Source organism: Arachis hypogaea, chromosome 5, assembly GCF_003086295.3.
Source record: "Arachis hypogaea cultivar Tifrunner chromosome 5, arahy.Tifrunner.gnm2.J5K5, whole genome shotgun sequence".
In the NCBI taxonomy this organism is placed as follows: Eukaryota; Viridiplantae; Streptophyta; class Magnoliopsida; order Fabales; family Fabaceae; genus Arachis; species Arachis hypogaea.
The window spans coordinates 95,467,543-95,491,665 of NC_092040.1; the positions used below are offsets into that span (position 1 = coordinate 95,467,543).

Genomic DNA, 24,123 nt, shown 5'->3' on the forward strand with positions numbered 1-24,123 from the left:
GCATAGCCATATCAAAATAACCATAATATCACTTAGAATTTATTACTAATACTCTACAAAAAAACATATCCTACATACATAAGTATCTTCTAATAAAAGTCATTAGTCAACCATACATGTAAAGATTCTAAACAGTACTTTATCTTAGCCAATAAACCACAATAATAATCAGCTTAATCTTTATTGCTTAATCTTCATTGTTACCCTGCATAATTATATAGAAAAGCAGTTAGAAAAATATTCATAATGACATTCGTAATTATAAAAATTAAATAGAATTTTCGTTATATCAAGATTTTAGTATACAAAAATTATAGAAGTTTTTTTGGATTTTACAGGTATAAGCCTATTGCACATTTCATCAAACAGCTCAAGTGCAAAATCACTCGAAGGAGCACACAATCAATAAGCTCATAAATCAAACCAGCAACATTATTGTAACACCCTACCATACAGAGTCTTATGCTTAAGTCATAATTCAGAGATGGCAAGGTATTACGACCTCTAAAATAAAAATTTAGTACGTATAGTAGTATGAATGATTGATTATAACTAGGAGCCTTTGTAAAAAAAAAAAGGGTAAACAAAAATCGCAACTCGAAGGCGCAACACTCCGATCGATAACGTAACGAACAAGGATAACCAACGCGTGATTATATATATACAAAGGAGTGTCAAAAACAGGAATATCAAGACTCAAAATCCGGCTGCGAAGATAACCGGTCCGAGCATAGCAATATATACATATGATAAAAATAAGGAAAACCCCAAAGGAAACCCAAAGGGACACAAATACATAAAACCTATTCTCCAAAATCTCCCATAAGAGGAGTCATCACAGTTGTATTATTTAATGGAGATAAAAGTATATAAGTAAAACATATAAACCAAAACATAGTCTCCAAGAACAAGGAATCTTCGCAAATCTAGAAGTCTCCAGCATGCCTCAGCGGGAAACCGTACGTCCTGCATCTGAAAACCACAAAATCCGCATGGGTGAGAACCAGAGGTCCCCAGCATGGTAACAGCTTCCACGTATATAATACATAATAATAGAGGAAAGCCGAAGGCAATCCTAGAACTTCTTCCAGATAATATCAAAGCTTATAAACAAGCTAAACCATGTAAGGGCATCTAACTAAAGATTCTTCAGTTTAGCTAATACTTCCCTTTCCAGTTCCTTCAAACCTCCCAACCACCAGCAGGAGTATAATGTAGCAAACACAATTATATCAAACAAGGAATATACAAATAGGAGCAGTTAAGGCATTTAGACAATTAGCAAGTAATATGCAGTCAAATAGGCAATCTCAAACAATTCACATAGTATGCATATGATGAATGCCTGTCCCTAATGGCTGATGATATCATCTTGTCGGTTATAGAGCCAACCCGACAAGTCCTGGTCGCTAACCATTGGACTGTCCCTCTGTAACGCATCCCCAACTCGAGTTATACTCGTTATAAACTTGATCATAATCATGATCTATATCCATCACCCTCACTGGTGAATATTTACGGGGGCGAGCTCATCCGGGTCTTTCACAGTGCCCGACCACACTTACGACATAGGGTCAACAGAGTATCAAGTCTCAACCTGGAGCACGTGGTGGCTAGCCACTGCTACTACCCAGGGAAACTCGTATCTCAGATAGTGGAAGTGCAAATCACAATTATCAATAATTTAGCATAAACATGCATGAATTCTCATCCATGGATCAACATCCATATCAGCCATCCGGCTCACGGTTCAGTCCAGAACCAGCCAATATTCGTATCATACACAGCCATTCCGGCTCACGGTTAAATCCATAACCAGCCACCCGGCTCACGGTTAAATCCATAACCAGCCGCTTCATTAACAATTACAGCCTTTCGGCCCATGGCATAGCAAGCACTTCCACCACCATCCTCCGCATCTCACATAATCATCTTTGATCCTCATTGATCATTCATTTTTCCCTTGCTTCACTCGCAAGTTATCACATTCACTAGCCCTTTTCTAATAGCTAAGCATATCATAATGATTTAAGACATAAATGGTGAGATTGGAGGCTTAGAAGTATGATATTTGGCTTTTAAAACTCAAAAATCAACTTTGGGATGAAAACAGGGCCACGCGTACGCGCACTCCACGCGCACGCGTGGATGGCCTCAAAAACTCATCGACGCGCAAGCGTCATGCACGCTAACGCGTGGATTAAAAATTTGCCAATCGACGCGCACGCGTCAACCACGCGTACGCGTGGGTGTTCCCGTGCCCCAAGCACAACACTGGCACAGTTCTGGCACAACTCTCTGGAAAATGGCTGGGCATTGGGTGCAGCACAATCGGCGCGCCCGCGCACATCACGCGCATGCGTGGATGGCGCTTTCTGGAAGAACGACGCGTACGCGCCAAGTGCGCCCACGCGCAAGGGGTCATTCTGCTAAAAATTTTCTAAGTTAAAAGCTGCAGAATTCATCAATTTAAACCCCAATCTTTCAACGGACATAACTTCCTCATTTTAAATCATTTTTCACCCGTTCTTCGAACGGCATGGACTTCCCAGATCCAATTTCATTTCTAAACAGATTTGGCACAAAACGGAGATCCGTAGTCCAAGTTATGTCCCACCAAAGTATGTCCAAAAACCATATTTTCATACAAAACCACAATATGCCATTTTCAAAACAAGCCATTTTCAACTCTTTTCAAAATCAATCAAAACATGCCAATTTCATCCATTTTCTTTGAAATCAATCAAAATATATCAAATTCAACATCAAGCCTCCTCAACTCACACATTGACACATTACCATAATTTACAACATCACTATCTCATCATTTTAACCTACTTCACCCAAGTGGCTCAAACTCCAACATATTGACATATCATATACCCTTCCTCATGCCAATTCTCAACAACACCAATTCCAATAAATCATCATCGTACACAATCAATATCATACTCACCATCAACAGGATTCAACCCACAATTCAACCATAACCAATCATCAAGCATATATCACAACATGCATATTTCTCATACATCATACCACTAAGGCATCAATAATCATCATCACATATATGACCACATCATATATCTCAATCATTCAACATCAACAACCATTCAATGCCTATCTTAGGGCCTCTAGCCTAAGTATTTCCTACCACATTACATATTAGATACGGGAAACCGAGACCATACCTTAGCCGATTTCCCAAGCTCAATCGGAGCACTTCCAAACCACTTATCCACAAGCTCTCAAGGCCTCAAAACCTCCAAGAACAGATTTTTCACCACCAAATCCCTTTTTCAAGCTTTTCAAAATCACCAATCAAGCTCCAATATTCACATATACACAACCTAAGCCACAATCATCATACCCATACACAACATCTCAATACCCAAACATCATAGAACAACAAAATCATACTAGGGTTGAGAATCTTACCACACCCAAGGTTCAAGAAGACAAGATTAACCTTCTCCTTCAAGAGAGTTGGGTCCTATAACATCAAAGAGCCCAAAATCTCAACATTTCACCCATGAAACTCGAAAATAAGGGCTGGAATTTCGAACAGCAACACGTGGCTTACCTCAAGATTAATTGTATGGGTTTTGTAGAGCTCTCCGCGGTGAACGCGTGGCCGCAAACGGAGCGGCAATCGGAGCTCTAGATCAAAAGTTATGGTGGTTTGAAGATCAAGTGAGAGAAAGAACTTGAGAGAGAATTCTCCCCTCCATGGCCTCCATTTTCAGCATGTGAGTGTGTTTAGTGAGGAGAAAGAATGCTGAAAACTAGGGTTTTGTTCTAGTTATGTTGGGCCAAGGGCCCATTTTGGGTCCGGTTGGCCCGGTTTGGCCCGTTTGGTCCAATCTTGGTCCGAATTCTATAAAATTGGTACCGAAATTCTCGTCTCAATCTCCTCTATCATATTTAGCCACAAAAATCACATTTTGGGCTTTCTATAATAAATTCTCATTTATAGGCAAATTAGCCGTTAATTAACCGGGTTTTACATTCTACCCACCTAATTGGGAATTTTGCCCACAAAATTCAAATGCAAATACCTGAGAATAAATGCGGATAATCCGTTCGCATCTCCGACTCAGGTTCCCAAGTGTGTTCCTCAACACCGCCTCGACTCCAAGCCACTTTGACTAATGAAACCTCTTTTCCACGCAACCGTTTGATACTAGTATCATCAATTCTGACTTGAGCCACTGGAAGCGTCAAATCTTCCCTTAACTGAACCGACTCAGGTTCTAACACATGGCTAGCATCAGGAGTGTACTTCCGAAGCTGCGACACGTGAAACATGTCATGCAGATTCGAAACATGAGGTGGTAGAGCCATCTGATACGCCACCGGTCCAATCCTCTCCAAGATCTGAAATGGACCAACGTATCGAGGATTCAACTTCTTTGCCTTAATCGCCCTACCTACTCCTGTAGTCGGAGTAACCTTAAGGAAAACATGATCTCCTTCCTCAAATTCTAAGGGCTTTCGCCTCTGATCGGCGTAACTCTTTTGACGACTCTGTGCCGTAAGCATCCTATCACGGATTTTCTTGACTTTTTCAGTAGTCTCAGCTATCATTTCCGGCCCTAACAAGCTTTTCTCTCCAGCTTCATACCAACATAGCGAAGATTGACATTTCCTCCCATACAAGGCCTCATACGGAGCCATTCCGATGCTCGCATGATAACTATTATTGTATGCAAATTCCATTAATGGCATATACCGATCCCAACTCACCGGTTGGTCCAAAACACAAGCTCTCAACATATCCTCTAGTGTTTGGATCGTCCTCTCGGATTGACCATCTGTTTGAGGATGGTAAGCCATGCTCAAGCTTAATCGGGTTCCAAAAGCTTTCTGAAATGCACCCCAAAACCTTGAAGTGAAACGAGAGTCTCTATCAGAGATTATAGTAGCAGGTACACCATGAAGTCTCACAATCTCCTTTATGTATAACCGTGCTAGCTCCTCAAGGGTGTAAGTCGTACGAATGGGTAAAAAGTGAGCTGACTTCGTCAGTCGGTCCACAATCACCCAAATAGCATCAAAACCAGCCCTAGTCCTTGGCAATCCCGACACAAAGTCCATTGCAATACTTTCCCACTTCCATTGTGGAATCTCTAAAGGTTGCAACGTCCCGGAAGGTCTTTGATGTTCAATCTTTACCTTTTGACAAGTTAAGCACTTTGAAACATATTCCGCCACATCATTCTTCATACCCGGCCACCAGAACATTGCCTTTAAATCATGGTACATCTTAGTACTTCCCGGGTGAATGGAGAATCCACTTTTGTGTGCCTCCTTTAAAATATCTTGCCTCAAAGTGCCAACATCCGGCACAATGATCCTACCCTTGAAACTCCATAACCCATCTTTTTCTTCCGACACTCTCCATTGTTTTCCTTGCTCAATAGCCGGTAACACCTTCCATAACGCTTCGTCATTTTGATGAGCCTTTAGGAGTTCGGACTTAAAATCACTTGAGATCTCTAATCGGCTCAAACACAAAGTTCAGGATACTTCTCGAGCACCAATTTTAGACTCTCGAATCCCTTGAGCAACGTCTCCTCTTGAAGCATCATCCAAGCCGCATATAATGACTTTCGACTTAACGCATCCGCCACTACGTTCGCCTTTCCCGGATGGTAATGCAACTCAAAGTTGTAGTCCTTCAACAATTCCATCCACCTTCTCTGCCTCATATTAAGCTCTTTCTGATCAAAGAGGTACTTCAAGCTCTTATGATTAGAGAAAACTTGGAACTTAACCCCATAGAGGTAATGCCTCCACACCTTCAAGGCAAACACAACCGCAGCGAGTTCCAAATCGTGTGTAGGATAATTCACTTCATGCGGTCTCAACTGTCGTGAGGCATACGCCACCACATTATGATGCTGCATCAGCACGCACCCTAGACCCTTTAATGAGGCATCACAATACACCTCAAATGGCTCATTCGGCTTGGGTAACACTAACACAGGTGCAACGGTCAACTTTTTCTTCAATGTCTGAAAGCTCTCCTCACACTCAGGAGTCCAAACAAACGGAGTGTCTTTGCGGGTTAACTTTGTCATTGGCAAAGCTATCTGTGAAAAGCCCTTGATAAACCTTCGGTAATAGCCAGCTAAACCCAGAAAACTCCTTATCTCTGTTACGGTGGTTGGTTGTTTCCAATCCATCACTGCCTCCACCTTAGTTGGATCTACGGCTATTCCCTTCTTACTCACCACATGGCCCAAAAACTTCACCTCACTCTTCCAAAACTCGCACTTAGACAGTTTTGCATAAAGTTTCTTCTCCTTTAGAATCTGCAACACGGTCCTCAAGTGTTCCGCATGCTCTCCTTCAGTCTTGGAATAAATCAGTATGTCATCAATGAAGACAACAACAAATTTATCCAAAAACGGACGGAAAACTCTATTCATGTAGTCCATGAACACTGCAGGAGCGTTCGTCAACCCGAAAGACATTACAGTGTACTCGTAATGACCATAACGAGTCTTGAAAGCGGTCTTAGGGATATCCTCACCCCTCACCCTTATCTGGTGATAACCGGATCGCAAATCGATCTTGGAGAAAACTCCAGCTCCTTGTAACTGATCCATGAGATCATCAATTCTTGGCAATGGGTACTTATTCTTTATTGTAACCTTGTTCAGCTGCCTGTAATCTACACAGAGCCGCATACTCCCATCCTTCTTCTTCACCAGTAACACTGGAGCACCCCACGGAGAGACACTTGGTCGTATAAAATTCTTTCCCAATAAATCTTCTAACTAAGACTTTAGCTCGTTCATCTCTAACGGTGATATCCTATAAGGAGCACTTGAGATTGGTCCCGCCCCGAGCACCAATTCAATAGCAAACTCAACCTCTCGTTTAGGTGGAAACTCATCAATATCCTCGGGAAACACTTCCGGAAACTCACACACAACCGGAATCTGTTCCAACCTTTGATCATCACCCGAAACGCCCGCGGTTAACAACATGATACCCTGACACTCGATTCCAGAACAGTTCACCATCATCGAGTTCAAGTAATAATTATTCACCACGACCGGCCCTTCAGTATCTTCCGGCATAAAGTACACCGACTTTGTAGAACAATCTAGCAGAACATGGTTCTTAGATAACCAGTCCAATCCCAAGATAAGATCAAGACCAATCATCGGTAAGCAGACTAAATTATGAATAAAATCACGCTGCTTGAACCTAAAGGAAACTTCCGGGCATCCTAGCCTAGTTACCATGGCTTCATGGGTAGCATTGTACACTCTTAGATCATAACCTAAAGTTACAATCTTCAGTCCTAACTCATGGGCTTTCTCAAATGCAATGAATGAATGCAATGCTCCCGAATCAAATAAAGCATTTAAAGTTTGACCTGCCATTTCACAGTTACCTCGAATAAGTGTCTCAGATCCCTCAGCTCCTACAGCTGAAGTGGTGAACACCCGACCAGTCTGTTGTACTTTCCCAGCACCTTGTTTCTGCTTCTCAGGATAATTTGCGGCTTTATGCCCCGCCTTTCCACAATTGTAGCACAAACCCCATCCGGCCTTGCATGGTGCTCCCGGATGGTGACTTCCACACCTAGTACAAGCTTGATCATTCTGAGGCTGCTTCCCATACCTTTTTCCTTGGGAGTTGTTGTTGTTGGGCCTCTTGAAAGAGCTTCCCCTCTTGAAAGACGGACCTCTAGGTGCAAAGCTCTTCCCTCGGTTCTGTAGGAATGATCCTTTGTGACTCCCTTTCTCAGCAGTTGCCCTTTTCACACACTCTTCAGCAACCCTACACTTGTTCACTAATTCGGAGAAAGTCCTAATCTCCATTGGTCCCACTGAACTGAAAATATCACTCCGGAGTCCTCCTTCATACTTAACACACTTCCATTCCTCATATTCCACCGGAGTCCCTTGGCACATACGAGAGAACCTGAACAGCTCCTCAAACTTGTCAGTATACTCTGATATGGACATAGTACCCTGCTTCAGCTGCAGTAACTCAAGTTCCTTGGCCGTCCTAGCAGAAGTCAGAAAGTACTTCTTATAGAACTCTTCTTGAAAAACATTCCAGGTGATATAGTCATCACCCTGCTGTAGAAGACGTCGGATACCTTGCCACCAATGTGACGCTTCACCTGTGAGCATATAGGTAGCAAACTCGACACGCTGTCCTTCAGGTACCACTTGTGCTTGCAGTGCTCGTTCTATAGCCTGAAACCATGTATCAGCCTCAGTCGGACTAGTAGTTCCCTTGAACTTAGGTGGATTAACCTTCAAAAAGTTTGCTAATGTCATCGGGCCCTGAACTCCACCTCCATCATTACCATGGTTGTTCATCTGTTGACCAAGAGCCTCAGCAGTGGCTTGCATAGCAGCAGCCATGTTCTCCAACGCAGTCATAAAGTTCACCGGGTCATTAGGGTTATTCTCCGGTGCACGAGTGTTTGTACGACCTCTCGCACTACCTCTACCGCGTCCACGAGGCGCCATCTGGTTCCTATACACACCAAACAATCGATACTAAGTTGATCAGTCTCAATATCGAAAGTCTAGTGCTTCAAAGTCCCAAATGCATGCTCATGAACGTTTATGCCAATTATATCAAGTAGATATACTAATAGCACATAACACACACACACAGAGAATGCACAGAAGCATAGTCAGTCCATCCCTCAGGCTCTACAGGAATGAACTGCTCTGATACCATAATGTAATACCCTACCATACAGAGTCTTATGCTTAAGTCATAATTTAGAGATGGCAAGGTATTACGACCTCTAAAATAAAAATTTAGTACGTATAGTAGTATGAATGATTGATTATAACTAGGAGCCTTTGTAAAAAAAAAGGGGTAAACAAAAATCGCAACTCGAAGGCGCAACACTCCGATCGATAACGTAACGAACAAGGATAACCAACGCGTGATTATATATATACAAAGGAGTGTCAAAAACAGGAATATGAAGACTCAAAATCCGGCTGCGAAGATAACCGGTCCGAGCATAGCAATATATACATATGATAAAAATAAGGAAAACCCTAAAGGAAACCCAAAGGGACACAAATACATAAAACCTATTCTCCAAAATCTCCCATAAGAGGAGTCATCACAGTTGTATTATTTAATGGAGATAAAAGTATCTAAGTAAAACATATAAACCAAAACATAGTCCCCAAGAACAAGGAATCTTCGCAAATCTAGAAGTCTCCAGCATGCCTCAGCGGGAAACCGTACGTCCTGCATCTGAAAACCACAAAATCCGCATGGGTGAGAACCAGAGGTCCCCAGCATGGTAACATCTTCCACATATATAATACATAATAATAGAGGAAAGCCAAAGGCAATCCTAGAACTTCTTCCAGATAATATCAAAGCTTATAAACAAGCTAAACCATGTAAGGACATCTAACTAAAGATTCTTCAGTCTAGCTAATACTTCCCTTTCCAGTTCCTTCAAACCTTCCAACCACCAGCAGGAGTATAATGTAGCAAACACAGTTATATCAAACAAGGAATATACAAATAGGAGCAGTTAAGGCATTTAGACAATTAGCAAGTAATATGCAGTCAAATAGGCAATCTCAAACAATTCACATAGTATGGATATGATGAATGCCTGTCCCTAGTGGCTGATGATATCATCTTGTCGGTTATAGAGCCAACCCGACAAGTCCTGGTCGCTAACCATTGGACTGTCCCTCTGTCACGCATCCCCAACTCGAGTTATACTCGTTATAAACTTGATCATAATCATGATCTATATCCATCACCCTCACTGGTGAATATTTACGGGGGCGAGCTCATCCGGGTCTTTCACAGTGCCCGGCCACACTTACGACATAGGGTCAACAGAGTATCAAGTCTCAACCTGGAGCACGTGGTGGCTAGCCACTGCTACTACCCAGGGAAACTCGTATCTCAGATAGTGGAAGTGTAAATCACAATTATCAATAATTCAGCATAAACATGCATGAATTCTCATCCATGGATCAACATCCATATCAGCCATCCGGCTCACGGTTCAGTCCAGAACCAGCCAATATTCATATCATACACAGCCATTCCGGCTCACGGTTAAATCCATAACCAGCCACCCGGCTCACGGTTAAATCCATAACCAGCCGCTTCATTAACAATTACAGCCTTTCGGCCCATGGCATAGCAAGCACCTCCACCACCATCCTCCGCATCTCACATAATCATCTTTGATCCTCATTGATCATTCATTTTTCCCTTGCTTCACTCGCAAGTTATCACATTCACTAGCCCTTTTCTAATAGCTAGGCATATCATAATGATTTAAGACATAAATGGTGAGATCGGAGGCTTAGAAGTATGAGATTTGGCTTTTAAAACTCAAAAATCAACTTTGGGATGAAAACAGGGCCACGCGCCCGCGCACATCACGCACATGCGTGGATGGCGCTTTCTGGAAGAACGACGCGTACGCGCCAAGTGCGCCCACGCGCAAGGGGTCATTCTGCTAAAAATTTTCTAAGTTAAAAGCTGCAGAATTCATCAATTTAAACCCCAATCTTTCAACGGACATAACTTCCTCATTTTAAATCATTTTTCACCCGTTCTTCGAACGGCATGGACTTCCCGGATCCAATTTCATTTCTAAATAGATTTGGCACAAAACGGAGATCCGTAGTCCAAGTTATGTCCCACCAAAGTATGCCCAAAAACCATATTTTCATACAAAACCACAATATGCCATTTTCAAAACAAGCCATTTTCAACTCTTTTTAAAATCAATCAAAACATGCCAATTTCATCCCTTTTCTTTGAAATCAATCAAAATATATCAAATTCAACATCAAGCCTCCTCAACTCACACATTGACACATTACCACAATTTACAACATCACTATCTCATCATTTTAACCCACTTCACCCAAGTGGCTCAAACTTCAACATATTGACATATCATATACCCTTCCTCATGCCAATTATCAACAACACCAATTCCAATAAATCATCATCGTACACAATCAATATCATACTCACCATCAACAGGGTTCAACCCACAATTCAACCATAACCAATCATCAAGCATATATCACAACATGCATATTTCTCATACATCATACCACTAAGGCATCAATAATCATCATCACATATATGACCACATCATATATCTCAATTATTCAACATCAACAACCATTCAATGCCTATCTTAGGGCCTCTAGCCTAAGTATTTCCTACCACATTACATATTAGATACAGGAAACCGAGACCATACCTTAGCCGATTTCCCAAGCTCAACCGGAGCACTTCCAAACCACTTATCCACAAGCTCTCAAGGCCTCAAAACCTCCAAGAACAGATTTTTCACCACCAAATCCCTTTTTCAAGCTTTTCAAAATCACCAATCAAGCTCTAATATTCACATATACACAACCTAAGCCACAATCATCATACCCATACACAACATCTCAATACCCAAACATCATAGAACAACAAAATCACACTAGGGTTGAGAATCTTACCACACCCAAGGTCTAAGAAGACAATATTAACCTTCTCCTTCAAGAGAGTTGGGTCCTATAACATCAAAGAGCCCAAAATCTCAACATTTCACCCATGAAACTCGAAAATAAGGGCTGGAATTTCGAACAGCAACACGTGGCTTACCTCAGGATTAATTGTATGGGTTTTGTAGAGCTCTCCACGGTGAACGCGTGGCCGCAAACGGAGCGGCAATCGGAGCTCTAGATCAAAAGTTATGGTGGTTTGAAGATCAAGTGAGAGAAAGAACTTGAGAGAGAATTCTCCCCTCCATGGCCTCCATTTTCAGCATGTGAGTGTGTTTAGTGAGGAGAGAGAATGCTGAAAACTAGGGTTTTGTTCTAGTTATGTTGGGCCAAGGGCCCACTTTGGGTCCGGTTGGCCCGGTTTGGCCCGTTTGGTCCAATCTTGGTCCGAATTCTATAAAATTGGTACCGAAATTCTCATCTCAATCTCCTCTATCATATTTAGCCACAAAAATCACATTTTGGGCTTTCTATAATAAATTCTTATTTATAGGCTAATTAGCCATTAATTAACCGGGTTTTACAATTATTAACAAAATACGCAGGCTTCCTATTGCTATCTCAGCATGCATATTTCTTACTATAACAAAACATATCATCCAACATTCAAAAACAAAAACAAGCATCCAGTAGTGGAAATTCCAAAAGCAAATTCACACAATAAAATAAAACAAATAAAAAAGCTACTAGAAAGCAAGCTGACTCTGACACTGACATTGTATCAAACACCTTAAAGGTGAGCAAAACTTGAAACGCCCCAAATCCTCAATTACTAAGTTCTTTATATATATACATCTACTACTAAAAATTAGATTCTACATCTACTACTTAAAATTAGATATAGTATACAAAATTATATTCTACATCTACTACTAAACCACAACCAGCAGAGTAGTCATGGAATTTTTGTTACCTCTGCAACCAACTACAACAGCACCTAAAACAGTTCTCAAACTTTGAAACCTCTCTCTCGTTCTCTTTCAAATACCCTTTAATATAGGGACAAATTCATATGTACCAAGTGCACAAAATCAAAAATACAATAACCAGAATTGCACAAACAAATTTTAGCCATAGGCCCATAGCAATATAAATTTCTCTCCTATTTTATATCTCTCTACCCTTATTATTTTATTTATAACTTATAATTTATTATTAATTTAACAACTAAAATATGTTATATAAAACTCTTTATTACAATTAAATATTTTTTTACTCTATTTTTTCCAAATCTATGTGTCATTGCTACTTATAGTATGGAACAAGGAACAGATAAGGATATACCACATCTAAGTTCAGAAAATGAGTTGATCCATAGCTGCTATTCACATCAATCGGAGACTGTTGGGCGTCTTGTAATAAAACTTCTAGTTCTTCTGGCCTCATTCCAGGTTCCAATCGCTGCAGTATTAACTTGACCATATTTCATAACCCATGAATCTCTTCCTCTTGTTTTTGCTGTTTAGCCTCCATGTGTCCAAGTTTATCCTTCAAACTGAACACTTCCTCTTTGTGCTGATTCTTGATTACATTAATTTCAGCATGTTTTTTTAAATCAGTTTTTGTCATAGATCTTCCATACCACCTTACCCGACCTGGTTGTTCTTTCCCGAATAAGGCCTCACATGCTTCCTCTTATGTTTAACCAGCAGCTTGGCGGTGTTGGAAGTCTTCCTGGATAGAAGAAACATTTAAAATTGAATTAGTTACTATATCCTAAATTTGAAATGTAATATGAATGATTCAATGAACTCTTACAATAGTAGTATGTGTTTCCTCATCAACTTCTTTCCTTTCCCAACTTGTTTGGGTAGCAATGAACATCTCAAACCTTTTTGGTTTCTCATTTGTTTCCTTTGTTGCTCGCTGCAAAACAAGATCTTACTTCGATTTCTTCCTTCAAATTATTCAAATATAAGTCCTTATAAATATAAATTTGCTCTTCCATATTAAATAATTTTACCAGAGCCACTTGCACTCTTCCGAAATTGATTGGCCCCATGCGATGTGAAAACTTCTGTTTTTTCTTATGTTGCTTGTTTCTTTGACTTATTGACTGGAAGTGAATAAAAAGTTAGCATGCAATTACTAACACGTGCAGCATAATGAGTTAGGCAAATCTTCTAGCATGGCTGCATTATTAAGCTAAAGCACTGAAAAATATGTCACATTTACTCGTTAAATAATCATGGATTTTGGTCCAAATGCAGGTTCAAATCAAGTATCACAAATGCAAGTTCATTGCACCTGAAGTCAAGCCCAAATGAAGACTGCTGTATGCAACTAAAGAGATTTTTATTTTCCAACAACCCCTAAATTATTATTAAGCAATTATTATCACTAGGTCTATTCAATATAATTATTTTGTTGTTGCACTAAAGCACTATTTAAATTTCATTTCTACGATCACATCTTAGAAATAAAGCGTACACATGAAAATTCAACATATATAGTCTTTTACCTGGATTAGAGGATGACTCCAATAATAGATCAATTTTATGAATTGACTTTCTGGTACTTGTGGGGGTCGATTCTTCACCATATCTTCAATAGTATCATAGAGAATTAAGTGCTTCTGCTTAATCTTTCCTTTGAACCGCTTCCAAGCATCTCGAGTCGCTTGCATTACCCACTTTTCTCTACTGTCTAGGAGGATAAACTTGGTCTGCATGATTATAAGTAATTGTTGTATGCTCTTGTGCTGAATAAAAAAATTGAAGTCAATAATTACCGAGTGTCTTATGTTAACATAGTCCCACATGAACTTCTTAGCTTTAGGAGAAACAGTATGCTAACTAGTGTACAAAAGACTAACAAATCTTTTATTTCTACCAATAGTGCCAACAAAACCAGTTAAGTTAGAAACACTTTGGTTGGTTGGTCCTACGGGCTGTCCATTATCAAAAGTGACTTCTTCCTGCTGTTCCATAGTCCTTGCATAAATTTCCTTGCAAGTTGTTTTTCCACGGGTTTTCTTCTTCTTTGACTCTCCTAGTTTCATTCATTAGGAAAAATATTAAGGACTAATTAGTGATGCCAATAGAAAAAAGAAGCATTACAATTTACAAGAGAAGAAAGAAAAATAGCAAAATAGTACCTTCTTTATCATCAATGTCCTCCATCACATGTTGATAATAGTCTTCATCAAGTGCCATGCTTTCTTCCCTGTCCTCACTTAGTTCAGTGCTTGGTTCTTCAATTTCCACGTCTATCCCATTTTCTTTTAAGAATTTGTAAATTGTTGTAGCCTTTACTCCTGGCATTCTCTTACCCTTTGTTGATATTCCTTGCTCCAACATTGCACTTTCATTTTGTGGGGTAGTTTTAGGAGTAGGCAAAGTTGTGTCATCTTGCCCTGTTTGAGTCTTTTCATCTGTGAGTTGAATATTCTGCTGCTGCCCTTGGTTGATTGTGAGTTGAGTAGAACTTAGACAACTCCGCTATTGGCTTACACTTGTTGGCACGTTGCTATTCCTTTATTTTACGAATTGCTTCGAGCTTCCTTGTAAGTTCATCTGTCTCCATGTTTGTAGACTTAGACTTCTTCAAGTCTTGTGTTGATTTTCCACCCTACACTCCATTCTTGACTTTTTCAGTAGTAGGCACTGTTAATAGCTCCTTTCTTTTTTATTTTCTGGCTGTTGCGAAGGAATGTTTGGCTGTACTTCTAAGGTGGTAGGCATGGAATTAGTCATTTTGCTAATAGAATCAAATGTGCTTTGCAAATGACTAAAATCCAGCTTCTTTGACATGGATTTCTTTTTCCCTTTGGTTGCACTTTTCTTCATTTGACTTTCTGATTCATCCACCCTTCGCTCAGACTTTTCCTTATCATTAGCAGCTGCAGCTTCCATTTCATATTTCTTGCGTTCAATTACAATCCTTTGTCTCTTAGCCTTAAATTGTGTAAGCAAATTCTTACTTGATGTAGCTTTAAGATTAATAAATTCCTTATTCCTACACAAATAAATTAGTTAGGAAGAGTCAATATACCCATCAAAATAAATATAAGAAAAATGTAAGAGATTGACAAATTAACAAAAAAAATAAGTATTACTTACAAATAAAAAGGTGAAGAAGAAAACTTAAGTATACATATGTACATATTAAGCAATAAATTGCTTAGGATGACCCATCAGAATTAGAATCTCCAATGAAGTCTGCCTCATATTCTTGGGCAGAAGTCACTTGGGGAACCGTTTCAATAACAGTGGGTCGTAAATCAGTCCTCTCCAGAATAAGTTCACCATCATCAGCTGGTATGTCAGGGCTCGTTATACGCTCGTGTTATTCACTATAGTGTGTTTGACAGGCCTCAGGCTCAGATTCATCGCTTGTTTTGAATAAGTCTCTTGGGACAGTTTCTATAACATAATGTTTGTTATGTTCATATGAATCTTGCACATAAAAACGCTAATGTGCTTGAGATGCTTGTATGAAAGGTTCATTCTGGAAGCATTTCTTATGAAAGTGAACAAATGTAAGACCATACTTATCTTTCCCAGCATCATACCACTCACACCGAAATAAGACAACCTTAAAACGTCCAAAATAGTCTAACTCTACTATCTTAAACAACCTGCCATAATAAGCTACAGTGTCTTGGATTAGACTTTTATCTTTAGCACTTGCAAAGCTTGAAGTTAAAGCAGTTAATGTGACACCACTATTTTGTGTTTTTCTCCTTGTCTCATGCTCCAAAGTGTGAAACCTGTATCCATTAATTACATATCCAGAAAATCTTCTTACAACAGAGCTTGGACCTCGAGATAATTCTTTTAGCCAAGAAGCCACATTTGGATCCCTCGCACGAGTTTCAAACCACTGCTCGAACATTTTGTTGTGAACTTTTACTTTTCTCCATTTTGTTCCCTGCTGATTGTTAACCTCTTCCTCATGCTCTCTATAATTAATAATATTTAAGTTTGATCTAAAAAATATGAGTGAACTTGATTAGAATAAAAATATGTTTGATTAAGTTACCTAACATAATCTGCGACTTCTTTACAATTGTGTAATACATACACATGGACTTGAGCACTTGATATGTCATCTAGATTAATTGGTTCTCAATTTCCCACGCCTAACGAACGACCTTTGTTAGAAAACAACTTTGATGGCACAACTTCATCTTCGTTAGGATCATCATCATTTCGAGGCCGCTTATTAAGTCTTGTTTGCACACCTCCATGCAAGTATCTTGAGCAGAAAGTTAAGTACTCTTTAGCCAGATATGCCTCTGCAATAGAACCTTTGGGGTGACTTTTGTTGCGAACATATGACTTTAATGTACACATGTACCTTTCTGGAGGATACAACCAACGAAACTACACCGGACCACCCAATCTTACCTCATTTGCTAAATGAATGGGAAGATGAACCATTATGTCAAAAAAACAAGGGGGAAAGATCCTCTCAAGGTGGCATAATGTTTCCACAATGTCTAACTCTAGTAGATCTATCTCTTCCAGTGTGATGAACTTTTTGCATAAGCAATGAAAAAAGGAACTTAGTCGAATCAACATAATGGCCACATGATCAGGAAGGATGCTTTTAATTGGTATTGGTAGTAAATAGTGAAGCATAAAGTGAGCATCGTAGGTCTTATACCCAGAAACTTTTTTTCTCCTAGATGTACACAGCGTGATATATTTGAAGCACTACCATCAGGTAACTTTGTTGTCTTCAAAACACCACAAAAATTGACTTCTCTGTAGCAGTCATAGAAAAGCATGCCTTTGCCAACTTTGTTCTCTTGCCATTATTCACCTCCTTTGGTTGAAGATTTTTCCAGATACCCAAATCTTTTAAGTCATATCGAGCATTCAAATGGTCCTTTGTCTTGCCTGGGATATCCAAGAGAGTTCCAATTACACTGTCAAGTATGTTCTTCTCTATGTGCATGACATCTAAGTTGTGACGCAGTGGGTTCTTGTGCCAATAACGCAATACATAGAAGATTGATCTTTTTTTTCCAATTCCATGGGAAACTATTTAATGTACTTTGCTTCTTCCCAAAAACATTCTCAACATTTTGTAGCATCTCAAAAATTTCAGTTCCTTCTATAACAGGTGGAGGGGGTCTTAATTCCTACTTCTCATTAAAAGACCTTATATTGGTTCTCCATGGATGATCCATGGGGAAAAAGACACGATGGTCCATATAAAGTGTCTTCCGACTATGTTTTAGTTGTAAGCTACAGGTATTTTTATTGCAAGAAGGGTAAGCCAATTTTCCCTTTGTACTCCACCCAGACAACATAGCATAAGCAGGGAAATCATTGATTGTCCACAAAAGAGCTGCCCGCATTTGGAAGGTCTAATTCTTTGACACGTCATAAGTTTTGACCCCTATTTCCCACAACAACTTCAAGTCTTCTATCAATGGTTGTAGATACACATCAATGTCTTTACCAGGTGATTGTGGCCTAGGAATAAACAAAGAAAGCATATAATATTCGGGTTTCATGCACATCCACGGAGGCAAGTTGTATACCATGAACATCACGGCCACGTGCTCCATGAAATATTCATGCTACGAAATGAGTTGAACCCATCACTTGACAAGTCTAGTATAATATTGCGTGATTCTTTTGCAAATTCTTCATCCATTTCATCAAGGTTCTTCCATGCCAAGCCATCAGCAGGATGCTTTAACGTCCCATCTTTTACACGCTTCTCATCATGCCACCTCAGACTAGCTGTCGTCTTTGAGCACATAAATAATCTCTGAAGTCTTGGAATTATAGGAAAGTATCTCAGAGTCTTTACAGAAATAGGATGACCTTTCTTGTCAGGTTGGTTCTCGCTATTATCACTAGAATTTTTAGTATATCGAAAGTTCCACACATACGTCATTATTTTTCATCCTTTAGTTCTTTTCTATATAGGAGGCAATCATTAGGACAAGCATCAATTTTTTTATAACCCAGACCTAAATCTCTTATCATAGCCTTCGTCTTATGGAAAGATGAAGGTATGTTAATGTCAGGCATTGCCTCTTTCAATAGCTCAAGAAGTGAAGTGAATGAGGCATTGCTCCAACCGTGCAAACACTTTAACAAGTACAGACGGATGGTAAAAGATAATGTAGAAAATTTCTTACAACCCGGATATAACTATTGACTTTCCCCATCTATTAAATTGTAAAACTTTTTAGCCTCTTCATTTTGACCTACAGTAACACCCTCAGCACGAGGTACATCTCCAAATGCATCATTAAGCGGTCCTTCGATGTCATCGCGTGCACCTTCTTCATCATTCGTGTCATCGTCAACCACCATCGGGATTGTCCATTCCCCATGATTAATCCATGTTCTATATCCCTTAACAAATCTTTCGGCTACTAAATGGTCAAATACCACATCTATTCTATACCAGTTAATGTTACAACACGTCTTACAAGGACATTGAATTTATCGTCCCTCTAGTTCTCCCTTGGAGTATGCAAAGTATAAAAAACTAATAACACCATTGATATACTCTTCGCTATACCTCGGTAGATCTATCTAATCCTTTGGCATATCACAAAACCTAATTGATAATTATTAAAATTTTTAGGAAAAAAATTTATAAGTGGTCGCAAAGTGAAGATAACAAGAATAGAGGAGGAAGGGTGTTATTCACTATAAAGGGAATGGGCAATGAAAAGGACTTTCAAAGCCCTGTAATTAGGTTGGAAAATAGTTCTTAGCCTTGGAAGTAATTCTCTAGAAACCCATTAAGGTAAAACAAATAAAGAGAAACATAGAATTTATAGTACAAATTTAATAAGTTAAATTGCAACTTCAAAACCAACAAAACAAAAGAATTAAAGTATGCATTGTACCTTGCCATAACACGATCAACATTTTGACAAAATCTGTTTGGAAGACCTTAACCAAAAACTTCTGCCTTCAATCTTGGTCAATGCAAACAATAAACAAAGTCAACTTTCTAATAATATTTTTGCAACCATTCATAAGAAACTCAAACGCAAATTATAATAACATTTTTGCAATCTTGCAGTTGCTATATAAAATTTTAGGAGGGAGTTTTCTAAAATAAAAAAGATAAATATCTAATCAACAAATTTTATTATCATATTTAAGTAAAAGCTTTTTGCAGATGAATATATAGTAAGTTAAAAATTAAAATTATTTCTAGAAATGTGAAAGTAAAAGCATTTTAGGTTTGTTTATAGGTTTGTTTATCGAGATTCCATAATTAATCCATGTAATAAATGATTCTTAACTGTTAGCACAACACTGCTACCAGCTCAAACAACTAAACAAAAATAACTGTAAAAATTACAGACAAAAAAATTGTAATTGCCATATACAACCATTCAACCACAAATTCTGCACAATCTTCATTTAGCAAGAATTAAATTGATATAATCAAACAGATTTGGGACCCAGCAGCAGTAGTAGCAATTAAATCATCCAAGAGATAACGACAAAACAAAAAAATAAGGAAGGAAAAAAAAGACAACTTAGAAGAAGGTGAAAATTAGGGCAGAACCGGATAGCACAGGGCAGAAGAGCAGCAGGCAGAATCAAAGAAGGTAAAAGGCGAGTCATGGTCCTCATTGTGTAAGTTAAGGGTGTTCAACGGCCAGGTGAAGATGGAACCAGTGATGGAGTTTGCGGCTCAGAGGCTGCAAAACAGAGGAGCGGCGGCAAAGACAGCAGACGCTGGTGGTGCTGGGTGAGCCACCAAATTTTGCTCCTGAAAAGGAAAAACAATTATGTCCACTGGCAAGTCTCCATAGGAACAGCTTGCTAAGTTTTCAAAAATCATAGGGACGCATCAAAGAACTTATTATTGCTTCATCAAAGGACATATGCTCAGGATCTTAGATTTAACATTTTTTTCTATCTTATATTTACTTAATTTGAATTAATAACTTCAAACTTAACTACTTAAAGCATGCATTGCTCAATCATTTTTTCCGTGAAATGGAATTTTGTAACTCATCAATATGTTCATATATTTCTCTGTAAATAAGCCCTCATATTAGGCATTCACTTTGGCTTCATTCAAAATTTTAGTTGAACCTTAGATAGAAAAGAGAAATAAAGCTGGCAAAAACATACCAAGATAAAGTCTTATTGGATGTTGAAAAGATAGTTCATGAGCATACCCAAATTTCTCTTGAGGATGCCACGAACTACACTTGAAGTCTGAAAGGGGAGGGGGAAAATGAAAAAATCATCCTCGACAAAACATTAAGGTGTATTGACAGGTATTAGTCATCTTAAATTTTTCCCTTAAACCATACTCACAACTAGCAAAGCATACAAAATTAAAGATGGTTTTTCAAATGCAGAGGTTTCATAGTTGTTTCATGCAAGCTACCTTTATCACCACATCTTTTATAGAAAGACTCATGAAAGTTTACAGCATCATCTGAGAAAAATTACTTAAAGAAGTCTTCAACCTTTATCTACAGTTTATAAATTTAAAATTTTAAAATTTCTACAAGACGAATATTACTAAAGTCAACAAGGGAAAACTTGAAAATGAAAAAAATGGTATTTTTTCTAACAAGAAATATCGAAAAATCAGCTTCTTCTGCAACACATGTGTATTCTTCTGGGACTGCACATTAGAAAATAAGCTTAGATCAGCAGAGTTTTTGAAAAAATATGATGGATTAATAAAACATATTATAAGTTAAATACAATAGATATTTTTTTATCTTTTTTATAAAAGAATAATTTCATTAAGATTTAAGGAGAAGGATAATATGATAAAAAAGCAAAACAAAGGATTCATCTATAAAGTATAGCTTTTCAAACCCTAAACATAATGGGCTTGAAAAATTGATCAATTTTGCTCAGGCAAAGTTTCCTAGGGTTATATATTTAATATTTTTTAACTTCTCAGACCATAAATAAACAGAGGGGCTGGAGAATTTCAAAGACGGGATCAATCAAGTCAATTTACCAACTTCTATTTGTAAGAAATAGTAGTTAAGCAAAGATGCCGTTAACTATTTAAGTGTAACAGAGCTGCAATACAATATAGCATACAAACTCCAAACTCATCTGTACATCAAAACTTCCCGATTGTTACAAACTTCAGGCAGGTTATTTTGTGACAATGCATGATAAAGTATACACCTGAATCAATATAAAAGTAAAAATTTCATTTTATTTATATTTCAACAAATTTCTCGACATGCCATTTGGATTCAATCTCACAAACTACACTTGAACTACAGTTGAATTCTGAAAGGGGAAAGGGGAAAAATGAAAAAATCATCCTCGACATGCCATTTAGATTCAATCTCAAACAAAAATACCACGCATCTTCATCAACAACAGCATGCATGTTATCAAATCACAGTTCACAAACCCATATTTCACAGATTAAAACCCCCAAATTAAAACCCCTAAAATCGGAACCCTAAACCTCTGAAATTTCAGGACCAAATAGAAATCAATACATACCTATTCAATGATGTGCGCACAGAGAAGACGATGATGAGAAGCACGGAGATGATGATGGCGAGAGCGGCACAACGACGATTAGTGCAAAACGGCAAAGAAGAGCTATGGTCAGTGCAGTGGTGACAATGAGTGTCGATGGCAAACGGTGAGCGGTAACTAGCGGTCAGTGGTGAGTGGTGACTGGTCAGCTGGTGAGTGGTGAGCTGGTCTGCGTAGCGATGTGGTGAGTGTTGACTGGGTGGCGACGGTCAATGGCGACGGTGAGAAGGAGAAGGTGATGATGGGTGTCGTAGGTGATGAGTGTTGCAGGTGAGAATGGCGAAGGTAAGGGTTATTGAGCACGAAAGGGTTGGCGAAGGTGAGGTTGTGCGCATATTCAAGGTGAGAGGGTTACGATGTGCGTGTGTGCTTTTGGAGGGAATTGAAAGGAGAATAAAAATTTCACTAAATGTTAGGATTTGGCTCTACATACATTAGGCATCACTTTTGAAGCGCACCCAAAACATAATAAATAAGTTACTCTTTAAAAGCATTCCCTTTGATACGAAAAGTGAACCCATAGATATCAACCTATGGCTACGCTTTATAAGTGATTTCTATAATACCTAAGGCTACACTTTTTAAATGATGCCACAATTGTGTATTCTTTTTTCTCTTATAAAAAGGCAACACAGAGAAAAGCGTAGCCTATTTATACCTATTCTATGAATAGGCTATGCTTTTCAAATGTAGCTTAAAAAAAGTGTGGCTGAATGGGTATTTTTCTTGTAATGCCGGGTTGCAAGAAATTTTCTATGTTATCTTTTACCATCCGTCTGTACTTGTTAAAGTGTTTACACAGTTGGAGCAATGCCTCCTTCACTTCCCTTCTTGAGCTATTGAAAGAGGCAATGCCTAACATTAACATACCTTCATCTTTCCATAAGACAAAGTCTATGATAAGAGATTTAAGTCTGGATTATAAAAAAAAATCGATGCTTGTCTTAATGATTGCCTCCTATATAGGAAAGAACTAAAGGATGAAACACAATGTCGTGTGTGTAGAACATCTCGATATACTAAAAATTCTAGTGATAATAGCGAGAACCAACCTCACAAGAAAGGTCGTCCTATTCCTGCAAAGACTCTGAGATACTTTCCTATAATTCCAATACTTTAGAGATTATTTATGTGCTAAAAAACGGCAGCTAGTCTGAGGAGGCATGATGAGGAGCGCATTAAAGATGAGACGTTAAAGCATCCTGCTGATGGCCTGGCATGGAAGAACTTTGATGAAATGGATGAAGATTTTGTAAAAGAATCACGCAATATTAGACTAGGCTTGTCAAGTGATGGGATCAACCCATTTCGTAGCATGAATATTTCATGGAGCACGTGGCCCGTGATGTTGATGGTATACAACTTGCCTCTGTGGATGAGCATGAAACCTAAATATTGTATACTTTCTTTGCTTTTTCCTGGGCCACAATTACCTGGAAAAGATATTGATGTGTATCTACAATTGTTGATAGAAGACTTGAAGTTGTCGTGGGAAATAGGGATGGAATCTTATGATGCATCAAAGAATGAGACATTTCAAATGTGGGCAGCTCTTTTGTGGACAATCAACGATTTTCCTGCGTATGCCATGTTGTCTGGGTGGAGTACAAAGGAAAAATTGGCTCGCCCTTGTTGCAACAAGAATACCTCTTCTCTACAACTAAAACATAGTCGGAAGACAGTTTATATAGACCATCATGTCTTTTTACCCATGGATCATTCATGGAGAACCAATACAAGGTCTTTTAATGGGAAGCATGAATTAAGACCCCCTCCACCTATTTTAGAAGGAATGGAAATTTTTGAGATGTTACAAAATGTTGAGAATATTTTTGGGAAGAAGCAAAGTACATCAAATAGTTTTCCACAGAATTGGAAAAAAAGATCAATTTTCTTTAAATTGCCTTACTGGCATAAGAATCCACTGCATCACAACTTAGATGTCATGCACATAGAGAAGAACATACTTGACAGTGTAATTGACACTCTTTCGGATATCCTAGGAAAGACAAAAGACCATTTGAATGCTCGATATCACTTAAAAGATTTGGGGATCTGGAAAAATCTTCAACCAAAGGAGGTGAATAATGGCAAGA

At 38.7% G+C, this 24,123-nt stretch overlaps 1 long non-coding RNA gene across 1 annotated transcript; it reads right to left on the bottom strand.

Annotated features, from left to right (window-relative positions):
- Positions 1-17: 17 nt before the first annotated feature.
- LOC112802072 (uncharacterized) lies at positions 18-22,470 on the bottom strand. The gene is made up of 10 exons (XR_011882276.1): positions 21,989-22,470; positions 20,630-21,134; positions 20,055-20,261; positions 19,381-19,452; positions 14,650-15,509; positions 14,014-14,543; positions 13,516-13,608; positions 13,311-13,418; positions 12,837-13,226; positions 18-205 (listed from the first exon to the last, which is right to left on the bottom strand). It is a non-coding gene; the product is annotated as an uncharacterized lncRNA (long non-coding RNA).
- Positions 22,471-24,123: the final 1,653 nt, after the last annotated feature.